The following is a 14,676-nucleotide window of genomic DNA, read 5'->3' as shown; positions in this document are numbered from 1 at the left end:
CACAGGCCCCATCCCCCATGTTCACCCTTTATCCCGAGGCCTACTAAAAGGGTAGCATGACGTCCAGCCACAGCAGCATCACCTGGAAACCTGTCAGAAATGCAGAACCCAAATCCCATCCTGGACCTACGGAACTAGAATCTTCTACCAAGATTTCCAGGGGGTCATGGAGATGATCAAGTGTGTAAAGCCTTGAACTAAAGGCAGCTCTGCTCTAATCCCAGAGAGCTGTTGGGCCTTGGGTAACCCCTCTTGGCTGCCAGGAGCCCCTGGTCTCTCAGGCCAGAGCTGTACTCCCTCCTCTGTCCCACCCCCCCACTCCCATGACCCATCACCCATCCTAACTGCTCTTTTTTGAATAAATAATTCACTTAAGCTTTGCACAGTGGCAGTATCATAGCCAATGAAGTTTATCTGAGGCGCGATTATTGCTAATAAATAATTCACTTAAAAATGTATGCAAGGAATTTAATTGCCAAGCGTTCATAATAGTGATCAACTAGAAGCCATCGACATGTTTTGTAATAGAGGATTGGTTGAATATTAACTATTTTATCCACAGAATGGGAATCAACACAGCAAATCAAAGAATCCTTAAAAGAGTATTGATTAATATTCAGTTAACATTAAAACTGATTATTTCTGAGATATGAGAGTGTGTTTTTTTAAACTTCTGTATCCCATTCTACTGTAAAATGGCTTCCTGTTATAGTTTTTTTTTTCCATTTTTTTTTATTGTGGTAAAATACACATACCATAAAACATGCTTTCTTTTTTTTTTTTTTTTTTAAATAGCAGTCATCCTAATGAGCATGAGGTGGTATCTTGTGGTTTTGATTTGCATTTCCCTAATGATTAGTGATGTGGAACATCTTTCATGTCCTTGTGGTCATTTGTCTTCCATTTCTTAATTGGCTTACTTGGGTTTTGCTGTCCTAATGGCCCTTTTGCTAGACACCATGACCAGGGCCTCATCTCCCACCATCTGGTTTCACTGGCCTTGAGTACTGCTTCTGCCTTTCTACTCTCTCCAGGCATGGGACGTGAGCTTGGCTCTCCCTCTGTGCACCTTCTGCTTGGCTCTCCCACAAGCACCTTCTGTCACGGCTGTTTCCTTTTTGAGGGTATTCTCAGCCTGTTCTTGGAGGAGCAGTGTCTCTTGGCATCCCCATCGAGTCTGCTTCTATACTTGTCCAAGGACTGCTTACATTCCTGCTGAGGGTCTCCAAGCCTCTCGGAATGCCACCTTCCACAGGGCGGTCCCAGCCCCTCGGGGCCAGGCCGCAGGCCGCCTCCCGCGCGTGCGCACAGGCCCGCTGCCCCCCCTCGGCTTTTCCAGCCCCGGAGTCCCCCTGGAGGGAGATCGGGCGCTCTGGACTGTGGGTGGATGAGAAGAAAGGGCAGGTTCGAAGGAGCAAAGATCTGAAATCACAGAAGCTCTTGTGTGGTAGGAAATGGTGGCTGGACAGGGGTGCCTGGAAGCAGGGGAGATCTCACCCAGAAAAAAAGTTGGTAACGTGGCCTCAGGGGGTGGTTTTGCCTCTCTGATTAGGGTTTAAGTTGTAGAGAGCAGACTTGTATCTTACTCCTCTTTATGTGCTCCAGGAAAGTGTGTCCGTTTTTTGCTTTTGTAGCCTTTTTAGTTCATTTCCCTTCCTCCCTCCGTTCTCTCCAAGCCTCCCTCCTTCCCCTTGTCACCCCCGTTTCTCCCTCCCCCTACCTTTCCGCCCTCTCTCCTTCCTCCCTTCCTCCCCGGTGGAACTGAGTGACGGGTACTTAGAACACATTCATTGTATTAATGGAAGACATCCTGTCACTGGTGGCAAATCACTGGCTCCCCAGTCCCTCCTCCCTGCCAGCACCAGAGAGGCCCTCGGCCGCAGTGAGCACCTGGCGTCAGAGGCAGGCCTCCTGAAGGATTCCGCCTCAGGGGAAGCCCCCCACTCTCCCTCTTCTTGTCTTGTCAGCTGTCCCCCTTTCTCACTTACCTCCTTCCCCTCAGAACCTCAGGAAGGTTGTGGCCTTGAGGTAAGGGAGAGCTGGTCAGAGAGGGATGGCAGAGCTGCAGAAAATCCATGACTGGCCTGTGTTTTGGAGAAGTGGTTTGGCTGCCCAGAGCCCTGGGGTTATGAGCACCGTGTCTTGTCTAATGCTTACGCTCTGTTTCCTGACAGCCTAACCCACAAGTGAGGACCCTAACAGATTTGTGTCATGTGCCTTTATTTTTCTTTGTCTCAGTTACATAGTTCCCATTTGAAATAATTCTTTTTTTTTTTTTAAAGATTTTATTTATTTATTTGACAGAGAGAAATCACAAGTAGACAGAGAGGCCGGCAGAGAGAGAGAGAGGGAAGCAGGCTCCCTGCTGAGCAGAGAGCCCGATGCGGGACTCGATCCCAGGACCCTGAGATCATGACCTGAGCCAAAGGCAGCGGCTTAACCCACTGAGCCACCCAGGCGCCCCTGGAATAATTCTTATTTTCAACTCCTTTATGTCTCTACTAGGTATTTTAAGAAAAAGTCGAGTATCAAGTATTTCCAAATATGCCATCCATCCGTTTATTCAACCAACATTGCCTGCCTCCCTACCTTAGGCCTGACACTGATCTAGATGCGGAGGTTTGGTCAGGAGCAAACTGTGAATGCACTACCAAGCATGGTGTTTGCTGGACAGAGGGATTTGTTTTGTTTTACTCTTCCCCCAGAAAGCACTTTCTTCTTTGTCCAAAGAACGTTCTCTTTTTAGAATTTCTGGAACATGAGAAAATAAGGTCTTTAGCCCATGTGTAGTCTGACAACCACCATTTAACATCTTGCTATTTGGTCTCCCCCCACCCCACACACTGTGTTCACTTCCTCGTACTTTCATAAACATAGTCCCCTGAGTATATCTGCTTAAATGTCCTCAGTCTTTGCCCTTTGGTTGGGCATACAAGTAGTTCCCATTTTTCTTTTTATTTAATCAACTTCTTTCTGTGCTTAGCATTTAATCTGGTGTATTCCTTACAAAATAATTACCCATTATGCTATTTTAGCAAGGTATTGATTAAGCACATCTATACCTAATGATATTTTTCTTTTTCTTTCTTAAGATTATATTTGTTTATTTCAGAGAGAGAATGAGAGAGAGAGCATGATAGGGGGGAGGGTCAGAGAGAGAGAAGCAGACTCCCCACTGAGCAGAGAGCCCGATAAGGGACTCCCAAGATCATGACCGGAGCTGAAGGCAGTTGCTTAACAACTGAGCCCCCCAGGTGCCCCATATTTTTTCTTCAATTTTGGCAAAAATGAAATCCTTAGTGAAACTTTGAAAAGCTTTGATGTATATGATTCCTCTTAAATACAGAGAGCTCAGGAGTGCAGAAATGGGGCTGATCAGTTGTGAGGGAGCCAAAGTGTCAGGGTTTCCAGCCATGAGATCCTGTTACCTGCTAACTATTGTTTCTCCCCCACAGGCCAAGTTGGAGGTGAGTTCTTGGCCTGCCATATTCCGTGTGCTGTTTTTGTGTGTGTGTGTGTGTGTGCCTCCTGCTGTGTGTAGGGCATTATGAAGAGAGGGAACAACCACCAGGAACCCCATAGGGAGCTGACACCAGGATGGAGAGATGGGCTCACAGAGGAGGTGGTAAAGCAAATCCAAACGGTAGGCTGGAGGGGCAGCCCTGCAGGCTTCTGAGCAGGGATCTGGTGTGCCTAGGGCAAGGGAGGACTGGGTGCATTCGCACATAGGCATCCATGGCTGCCACACCAAGGGTTCTGGGATCAAAGCCACTTGGTTGTAGCTGGCCTCCGTGGCTCTACCCTAGTCTGCAAATCTGTGGAGCCCATGGCTTGTGGCCCATTCTGATACTGTGCCATCCAGTGAATTTTTAATTTTGGCAATTGTATTTTTCACTACTCTAATTTCCGTTTGGTTCTTTAAATTTTTTATTTCTCTCCTGAAGTGATCTTTTAAAAAAAAATTTTTTTTAAAGATTTTTATTTGTCAGAGAGAGAGAAAAAGAGAGTGCTAGCACACAAGCAGGCAGAGTGGCAGGCTGAGGCGGAGAAAGAAAGAGTCTCCCTGCTGAGCAAGGAGCCTGATGCGGGATTTGATCCCAGGACCCTGAGATCATGACCTGACCTGAAGGCAGCGACTCAACCGACTGAGCCACCGAGGCGCCCCTGAAATGATCTTTTTATTCAGGTCGAGAGTGTTTGTTATTACTTCTTGGAGCATGGTTAAAATAGCTGCTTTAAAGCCTCCCAGATAAGCTCTAACATTTACCTCATCTTGGGATTGGCATCTGATTCTCTTTTTTTCCCCTTAAGATGTTAGGGTTTTTTTGTTTTGTTTTGTTTTGTTTTGTTGTGAGCTGAGTAGTTTTTGGTTATGCAGACATTGTGAAAATTCTCTTATAAGACTCCTGTCTTACAAAGCCTACGGATAACGTTGTTTTGTTTGTTCTAGCATGTAATTGATCCAGTTAGGTTCAGACTGCAAGTTACTACTTGCCTTTTGTGAGCTGTGGTTCCAGTGCCAGTTTGCCTGTCATCTTTGCTAGTGCTTGGTAGCATCCTTCCCATCTGCCCAGGTATGCATCATGTGGCCAGTTTGGGCCCCAGGTGGCAGTCTCTCCCAGAGTTCAGTTCCCAAAGCCTTTGGGGCATTTGTTAGGTTCTGATCCATGCATGGGTGGCTGGGGGATGAGCCCAGGAATTAATTCATCTACCCCTTTATGGGGTTGATTTCCTGAGGTTCCTCCTCTTCACAATCTCCTTGGCACTTTTTTTTTTTTTAAGATTTTATTTATTCAGAGAGAGTGCAAGCAGAGGCAGGGGGAGCTGCAGAGGCAGAGGGAGAAGCAGGCTCCCCACCGAGTAGGGAGCCTGATGTGGAACTCGATCCCAGGACCCTGGGATCATGACCTGAACTGAAAGCAGACCTTAAGCAACTGAGCCACCCAGGTGTTCCTCCTTGGCCCTTTTTTCCCCCACGACCCCTCTTTCTGATTCTCTGGTGCGACAGCCAGGACTTGAGTTTGTGTGCTCTACCACACACATCCTACGTGGACCAAGCAAAGAGGGAACAGTGGTGTGGGGAGGGAAGCAATGGGGTTTTTCTCGTCCTTCTAGATGACAGGCTCTCTGGTCAGGGACAAGGGTCTTCACCCTTGGAGCTGTGCTTGCCTCTCTGGCTGCTGCCGCCGCTGCTGGTGTAGGTCGGTCAGGGAGCAGGGATAGAGCGATGAGTGTAGATTTCCTCCACTCATTTAGACGCTTGAGTCCCTTTCCTGTTTCTTGACCAGAAATAGGGAGCTTCTTTGGAATTCCTTCTCTCTGCCCCCAGGCAACAATTCCAGTTTTCAGCTGTTTCTGAGTCCAAGCTAGGAGATGCCAGAGGGAGAAAAAATGCAAGCTTCCCTGCTGGTTCACTGTTCCTTCAAGGTCTGGGTTTCTTCCCGGGTCCACCTGCCACTGTTTACTTTTCAGGGTCTCAAAGAGCAGATCTCAGATGGAACAGGGATTTGCCTTTCAGCTATCGATAGTGGTTCCATTGTATGATTTTGTACTCAAAGGAAATCAAACATGATAGAAATAGACCCACTGTAATAATTTTGTTTATTAGTGAGTTAGAAAATTATCTGAGGTTGATGGTTCTCTGTAGACCCTGCAGAGGGTCTACAGAGGAGCCAGTCTGGAAATCCAAGCTCCTAGACTCTCAGAAAAATGCAGAAAATTGTGTACATGTTCATTGACAAAGATAACTGTTCTGTCCCCCCACTTGGGCCCTTACCTGGGTGTCCGTGGAGCCTTGGGATGGAGATGAGACTTGACACTCAGGACAGAAACTGGGATCACTCCATGGAGGGGCCAGTGGTACCAAGGGTTGCTGTGGAAGGGCCTCCTGCCCAAGACCCTGTCTTTAGCTCCTTGACTGGGCTCCAGTCTGGGCACATTTCTTCCAGAAATGAGTCAGTGAGGGCCTGGGTGCTAGATGATCTAGGGGAGGGAAAGCTGCAGAGGGAAAGCTCAGAGTGGGCTTTGAGAGCCCCAGAAGGTGGTCTCTGGCTCACCCAGCAATGCGTACCCCAGTTTCATTCAAAGGAAGTGTCCCCTATGCTCCCAAACTCATTGGCAGGATAGTCATCCTGCTCCACAGTCATGCCCCATCTCCCCGCTAGCCCTTGCCCACCCACAGTGAGGGTCTGAACACCTCCCTTTCCTGGCCCAGGTCCCAGGGCATTTCAGTAAACATGGGGCTCAGACTACCCTGTGAATCCATTCTGACCTGTGGGTAGGCTTTGCTGAAGCGGTGAGAGGTGTCCCTCAAATGGCCCTAGAACGCTGGTGACAGATACATAACATGACTGTGGGGACACTGGCAGGATTGGAAGAGATTGGGGGGATTTAATGGTCTTTATCGTATTACTATTGTTTTCTTGTCAAATTGTTTGCATTGACTCAACCACTGCCCCTCACCCCCCCGCCCCGCTCCCCACCCCAGCCGTGACTAGTGCCACTCTCTTAGAGCTGTTAACTTCTTCCCCTGACAGCTAGGACAAGGGGGCAGGGACTGAATCAATCATCTTTGTTTCTCAGCACCTTTGGGTTCAGGCACTTAGTAAGAATTGAATGAATGAATAAATAAATGATCGAATGAAAGGTTGGGCAAGAAATCATCCAGACCGTCAGAGCAGAACCCTGGGAGAGGTTTTCCACTGGAGCTGAGGCAGAGACACTCCTGAGCCACCACCTGCCCTTCACGTCACCGAAACAGAGTTCGTTTTCTGCCCTTTATTCTGGGGCCCAGGCTGATGAAGGACCCCCTGTCTTGTACATACCAGAGATTCACCGCAGAGGGGGCTGGAAAACAGCACAAAGGTAGTAAATCGGGAACTTTTTGCCTCAAAATGGACACACTTCACTTCCACTCCAATGGAAGTGGCACGGCCAAGCTTGGCAACACGGGGCTCCACACAAGGAGGGTGCTGGAGGGAGGGGCAGAGGAGACTGGGCCAGTAATAAAATCTATCCCAGTCTACCACCTCGATCCTCCCCTCCCCCATGTAAACAACCTACACATTTGGAGCAGTCCTGTCCGGGGTAGCAGTCCTGGGTCTCCTGAAACTCTCCTCAGCCTGTTAGATGTGATTTCCTTCCTAGAGCCCTTGGAGCCCTTTAAAACTTGGACAGATTTATTTTTCCACTTTTTTCTCCTTTACTAGCTTGTTTTAGTTTTGCATTTTTGCATAATCATTTTCGTGTGTATTTATTCTTTCTTTTTTTTTTTTTTTAAGATTTTATTTATTTATTTGACAGAGAGAGATCACAGGTAGATAGAGAGGCAGGCAGAGAGAGAGAGAGAGAGAGAGAGAGAGAAGCAGGCTTCCCGCCGAGCAGAGAGCCCGATGTGGGACTCGATCCCAGGATCCTGAGATCATGACCTGAGCCGAAGGCAGCGGCTTAACCCACTGAGCCACCCAGGCGCCCCGTATTTATTCTTTCTAATGATCTCATCTTCCTGCAGGTCTGTGCTTCTACCTGCGGCCATTTTCCTTCAGCATGACAACTTCATTCAGTCTGTCTCATGGTGCACACTGCTTGGTGACAAGTACTTTCAGCTGTTGAAAAAGACCTTCTCACCCATCTGCCCCATTTCCCTCAACAGGGTAATCCTAGTTATTATTAAGTCTTTGAATAATGCTGTCAATATTGGGATCATGTGTGGGTCCATTCTACTGTCTACTTTCCCACCATGTCAGTCACTTATTTTGAGGGGCTCTTTCTGTGCCTGAGGATTATTATCTGGTGAACAGTGTGCAGAGAGGACTGAAGAGGCGTCAGAGGACATCTTCCTTGAAGAAACAGTTCTACTTTACTTTGTTGGGTGTTTAGGGTGGAATTCATCAGGCATTGGGCTAGTGCTGTTCCATATTACTAGGTGGCCCTCTTACCCTCCCAGAGGATCTGCGACACATTCCTTTTCTGCTGAAAGTAGCCAGAGAAAGTTTCTAGGGCTAAAAATGAGATCTTGAGTGAGGTGAGTGATGAAGCCAGAAGGATGAGAAACAGTTACACGCAGACAGCCTGGATAGAGCAGGAAGAGAGGAGAGGCTTTCGCCATGAAGGAGGTACCCCCTGGCTGGCACAGATTAAGGGATGGGCAGCGGACCACCGGGAGGGCAGATGCAGACCCAAAACTGAAAACCGGGATCACCGGGTCTGTAACCCCCTTGGCTCCTTGCTAGAATGTAACCTCCACAGGGGCAGGGGCTTTGTTGCTTGGTTCACTGATGGATCTTCAAGTGCTTAAAACAGTGCCTGGCACATAGTAAGCACCCAATCAATGTCAAGTTTGGTGAGCTATTATTTGTATTAATAGACATGTACACCAATGACCATGTTCAAAGGCTCTAAATTAAACCCAAAGCTCCCCTTCTGTAACCAATATTTTGAAACATCCTCTTTACTATGGTAAAATGAAATTTCCTAGGTAATATTACCTATTCACCTATGCTATTTAAAAAACTCTGAATATGTTCACACCGGATGCCAGGTGTCCTGCCTGGATCCCTCATGCAGGAGAGGTCCTCCCGGTCCCCAGTGGCAGGAGTGTTGGCTTTGAACCACTCACAGCTGACACCTCCCTAGGAATTGCAGAGACCAAAGATTATGGTCTGTCCAGGGACCCCCTCATGTGGGATAAAAGCCCCTGCTTCAACGGGAGACATATCTGAAGGGCCAGCTGTGAGCTCTGAGCTCGGCAGGGGTCAGCTGAGGCCTCTCCGGGTGACCCCATCACAGCACAACTTCCTCTGCCCGGTCCGGCGTTTCCCACCCCTCGTGGGGGTGGTTCTGAAAACCTACCCCAGGGACACACAGATGTCTCTTAGAGTCTGTTTCCTGGGGAACTCACCCGAAGATGGTGTCCTGTCATATAAAGGAAGAAAAAAGAGAAGTAATCTCTAATAAAACACGTTCTCGGTGATGTTAGTGTGCGGCTGCCCTAAGGACCCTGCAACAGCGGCCCCTCCTGGGAGTTTGGGAGAACTGCAGACTCACGCTCACCTCAGACCGGCTGGATGAAGTCGGAACCTTAGCAGGGTGCCCTGGGGATGCGTGTGCACAGTAGAGTATGAAAAGCTCACTTTGTGGCCGCTCAGATACCACAAGTGACAATACTGTCAGTGGTAAGATTTGCTAAATCCATGAACAACTCTTGGTAAAATGCCAAACAAAACACATGAAATTCCCTCAATTTACCCAGTAGTTGCTTTCCTGGAAATTCAGTGTGTCTTCAAATTATGCAAAAACCTGCTTTGCCGTGTAGAATAGAGGGCATTTTCTCGTTGTACTTTACTGTTCAGTGTACTGCGGGCCTTTTACACCAGTGGCCTGAGGCATGCTGACAATGGAAAGCACCCCCAGCACTTCCCAAACTGTCCTCTAGGGGTCATCACTGTCCTCATTTCCAACCCTCAGTCCCCTGGAGAAAACCCTTTGCTTGGAACTTTACAGGTTATTAATCTAATCCTCCCAGTAGGCTTAGGGGGTAAGTATTGCTATTACCTCTCTTTAGCTAAGATTACCTCTCTTTAGGTAAGAAAATCAGGTTCAGAAAAGTTAAGTAATTTGTCCAAGTTCACACAGCTAAGTAAGTGGGAAGCAAGGAAGATTTGAACCCAAGGCTTCCGGTTTCCCCTACGGGTTGCTTTGCGGGTGTTTGTTGTTTATTGAGTTGCATGGCTGCAAGGTTTGTGGCCAGGTTTGTTTATCACAGAAAAGAATAAACCTCATTTAGGGCCACCCTCTATGTGGACACAGGGCAATTCCAGGAACTCGAAGCTGAGTGCACCTGGGCCTCCCTGAAGTGTGCTGGGCCCTCAGAGCCTGGGTGGGCAGATGGGACCACAGCCCAAGGCTTCCTTCCTCAGGTAGCACCCCTAGTGACTTCCGTGAGCTTGGCCTTGGTCATTCCGGAGCAGCCTAGATGCTGTGAGACCAGGAGCCAAGTCCTTGGTCTGCAGGCCAGACTTCCTCCTTGTCCTCCTAGTGACCGCATCATCTCTGCCATCCTGTGCTCCCCGAACACAGTGACTAATACACATGAACCTCCCCAGGAAAAGCAGAGACCAGCCTGAACTCTAGAATGGAAACCGAGCCCAAAAAAGGTGTGGTTGGCACCCGGGGGAGCCGCCTGTCACGCCTGCAGGTCTAGGGCAGAGATCTGAGGCCCCAGAGAGGCAGGAAGGGGATCAGGCTTAAGAAGAGGGGTAGGCAGAGGGAGCGGGGGCTGGGGGCCTGGGGACTGGGGAGAGAGTTCCCACTAGCCTGGGCCCTCCGGGAGGACCAGATGCAGGTATCTCGTGTCTCCCCATTCTCCCTCCCCAACCCTGTGCCAGGGCCCGGCAAGCAATTAGCGCAAAGTAAGGCCGCAGTTGATGGACTGGATGAATGTTTGATTTTGACCAGTTTCACCTAGAGGATGAGGAAAATGAGGCTGGGTTGAAGGGAGCTAGTCTGCTTCCTAGGGGAGGCGGCATCAGGGCACAAACAGGAGGAGTCTGTATGTCCCCCTGAATGGCAGACCTTTTGGGGCATCTGAGCAGTGCTATGGGTGGGATCTAGAGTGTACATTTAAGGGGTCCTCCAATTGCTCCCATGGTCCATGGTCAGTCACCAGTGTCCCAGAAAGCCTTCAAGTGGGAAAGATGACTGGGGACATGAAAGCTGAGGAGCTGTCTCTTGCTGGGTGCTTGCCATGAACCCAGTCGGCCCCAGCGTGGGCGGCTGTGGGTCCCCCGACACACCGCCAGCCCAAAGGGAGATGTGTTGTTAGGGTAAAGTACACCTTGAAGACTTGGGATTTCAAAGCTTTCATATGAAAAAAAAAGTTAAATATCTCATTAATAATTTTTCATATTAATATGTTGAAATGATACTATTTTGAATATATTGGATTAAATTACATAGTATTGTTAAAATTAATTTCACCTGTTTCTTTTTACTTTTAATGTGGCTGTTAGAGAATTACAATTCCGTGTGTAGCTTACATTACATTTCTTCTGGGCAGCACCACTCTGCACAGTATTCTTTCTTTTCTTTTTCTTTCTTTCTTTTCCTTTCCTCTTTCTTTCTCTTTTCAATCTTTCTTTTTATTTCTATTTAAATTCAATTAATTAACATATAATGCACTATTAGTTTCAGAGGTAGAGGTCACTAATTCATCAGTCCTATATAACACCCAGTGCTCATTACATCACATGCCCTCCTTAATGCCCATGACCCAGTGAACCCATCCCCCCACCTACCTCTCTTCCTGCAACCCTCACTTTGTTTACCATGATTAAGAGTCTCTAATGGGAAAGAACCTAGATGTCCATCAACAGATGAATGGATCAAGAAGATGTGATATATACACAATGGAATACTATGCAGCCATCAAAAGAAATGAAATCTTGCCATTTGCGACAACATGGATGGAACTAGAGCGTATCATGCTTAGCGAAATAAGTCAAGCGGAGAAAGGCAACTATCATATGATCTCCCTGATATGAGGAAGTGGTGATGCAACATGGGGGCTTAAGTGGGTAGGAGAAGAATCAATGAAACAAGATGGGATTGGGAGGGAGACAAACCATAAGTGACTCTTAATCTCACAAAACAAACTGAGGGCTGCTGGGGGGAGGGGGTTTGGGAGAAGGGGGTGGGATTATGGACATTGGGGAGGGTATGTGCTTTGGTGAGTGCTGTGAAGTGTGTAAACCTGGTGATTCATAGACCTGTACCCCTGGGGATAAAAATATATGTTTATAAAAAATAAAAAATTAAAAAAAAAAAGAGTCTCTAATGGTTTGTTTACCTCTTTGGTTATGTCTTATTTTATTTTTCCCTCCCTTCCTCTATGCACCTCAGTTTTGTTTCTTAAATTCCACCTATCAAGGAGATCATATGATAGTTGCCTTTCTCTGATTGACTTATTTCACTTACCATAATACCCTGTACTTCCATCCATGTCGTCGCAAATAACAAGATTTCTTTTTTGATGGCTGCATAATATTCCATTGAATATATATACCACATCTTCTTTATCCATTCGTCTGTTGATGACATCTGGGCTCTTTCAATGTTTGGCTCTTACAGACATTGCTGCTATAGGGATCGGTATATTCTACATCTTTTTTACCCACATAACATATTATGGAAATTATTCCAAATCACTACATATGGAGCCGTTTCATTCTTGAAAAGATGGTCACATGGTATATACATGGTAACTAGACCTGTTGTGGTAATCCTTTCATAGCGTATACAAAGATCAGAGTCTGGTGTACACCTGCAACTTGTATAATATTCTATACCAATTTCACCTCAATTTAAAAAAACCATTATGTGATTTTTAGCAAATAGGATCTATTTTCACATTAAATGTATATTAGTCATTTATTTTATATATATTTTTTATCAGAGAGATAAAATTTTATATATGTGTTTTTTATCAGAGAGAGCGTGCACAAGCAGGGGGAGCAGACAGAGGGAGAGGGACAGCAGGCTCCCTGCTGAGCAAGGAAACAGATGCAGGATTTGATCCCAGGACCCTGGGATCATGACCTTAGCTGAAAACGGATGCCTAACTGAGCCACTCAGGTGTCCCCATATATTAGTCATTTAATATATGATTATCAAGTCCCTTCCGTGTGACACGCTGTGTTCTGAGGTTGGGTTCCAAGATAAATAAGAAACACAAGATTCTTGGTCTCATGGCACTTACATTTTAGTGCGGGGAAATAGATAACAAAGAAGCAATCAAATTAATAAGGTTTCAGATAGTTATACGTGCTAAAAGTGAAGTGGAGTGACCAGGGCGGATGGTGGCATGGCATGGTCAGGGAAGGCCTATCTGTGGAGGTGACACAGTGACATCTCAGTGGAGGTGTGAACAAGGCGCCCAGCTGCCATGGAGAGGCTTGTGTGGAGTATAGTCCCATCTGGAGCCTGGGCAGGAGATGAAGAGCATCAGACGGAAAGTGGCCACGGACAGGAGTCTTTCTCAATGAACTACTGTTTGTCAGGGGAACAGCCTGGCTGGCTCAGGACAAGACGTTCGTTTGGCTGGAGCGTGGGATGCAAGACAAGCCTGAGAGCCAGGCAGGGCACATGGCCAGCAGGGATTTGTAAGCCGTGCTGAGAAACTTGGACTTTATCCTAAGGACAGTGGGTAGGCAGTGAAGGATTTTAAGCAGGGCGCAGACGTGGTCAGCTCTGAAAATAAGGAAGATCACGCCCACCATGTTGTAAAGGGTGTATGGAAGGGACAGGGCTGGAGGCAGAGTGACAGCCTAGGGGGAGGGGGCAGTCATCTGGGTGAGAGGGGAGGGTGTCCTGCACTGGGGTAGGGTCCCTGATGATGGATAGCAGGGTGGGTGGGTGGAGATAGAGAGAGGTATAGAATTCAAAAGACTTTTATCTTACCTGAATGAGTTATGAAGGTGAGTGAGAGGAAAAGATAAAAAAAGGCACCCTGATTTTTGGTGTAGAACCTGCAGGAAGGATGAGACCACTCAAGAGATAAGGAAGGCTGGCACAAGAACAGGTTTGGGATAAAGACCTGTACTAGATCTGTACAGTGAATAGGATTCAGCCCTAAAAAGGAATGAAGTAGGGACACGTGCCACCACACAGATGAACCTTGAAAGTGTACACTGAGAGAAGTCAGACGCGGAAGAACGCATGTTGTATGGTTCCATTTACACCCATTACACGGTTCAGAACCGGCAAATTCATAGGGACAGATAGTAGCTTAGTGGTTGTCAGGGGCTCAGGGGAGAGAGGAATGGGGAGTGACTGCTTATTGAGGGCAGGGTTGTTTTGCGGGTGATAAAAATATTCTAGAACTAATGATGAAGGTCATACAACACTGTGAAATACAAAAACCACTGAATTATACACTCACATGGGTTAAACAATGAACTTTATGTTATGCAAATTTATAGCAATGAAAATGTCAACTCAAAAAAAGAGCAGCTCAGGATAACATGAGTTTGTTTGGGAGATGTGAATTTGGAGCGTGTGAGAGGCAGCCAGTGGAACTGGCCTGTAAGTGGTGGTTGTATTATCTGACTCTGGGAAGAGGCCAGAGTCAACACATATAGACCCCTTGGCTGCATTACTTCTGTGCCCGCAGAGACAAACATCAGGTCACCCTTCACATTAATTATTCGTCCTCTTTGCAGTGCCCAGGGTTACATTTTCATGGGAGGAGTAAGGTCGGCTTCATAGCCACACAGTCTTATGAAAGGAGCTACCACGCTTTTTGTTACATGCATGGCCTCAGAGTCAGCTCTGTGGGAGCACAGAATCTGGTTTCCTCCAGTGTCAACCCTTGAAGTTACTCACGGGTTGGTTTCTCTGGGGTCGAATTAAACCCAAAGTCTTCCACCTTCGTTGTAATCACCAAGAGTGACTGCTTTGGTACCTTCGGACTGAACTTCTTTCCCACACTTCCCATCTCCATTTAGAATTCTTGGCCCTCACCACATGGAGCAGAAGGTTCACACAGTCTTTCCATTATTTTCCTTGTATCTGAAAGCATAATAAATACAGATACTTGATCTTCTCATGGGATTCTGCCTTTGTTGTCTGTTGAGTGGGTAAAAATCCTACCACCCATTCCTTTCCCCGAGTCTTATATTT

General features: G+C 47.1%; 1 pseudogene; it reads left to right on the top strand.

Moving 5' to 3' along the window:
• The first annotated feature begins 374 nt into the window (after positions 1–374).
• On the top strand, positions 375–476 carry LOC132012633 (U4 spliceosomal RNA; annotated as a pseudogene).
• The last annotated feature ends 14,200 nt before the right edge of the window (positions 477–14,676 follow it).

This window comes from Mustela nigripes, chromosome 2 (assembly GCF_022355385.1).
Source record: "Mustela nigripes isolate SB6536 chromosome 2, MUSNIG.SB6536, whole genome shotgun sequence".
Classification (NCBI taxonomy): domain Eukaryota; kingdom Metazoa; phylum Chordata; class Mammalia; order Carnivora; family Mustelidae; genus Mustela; species Mustela nigripes.
This window is presented reverse-complemented; position numbering and strand designations above follow the sequence as displayed.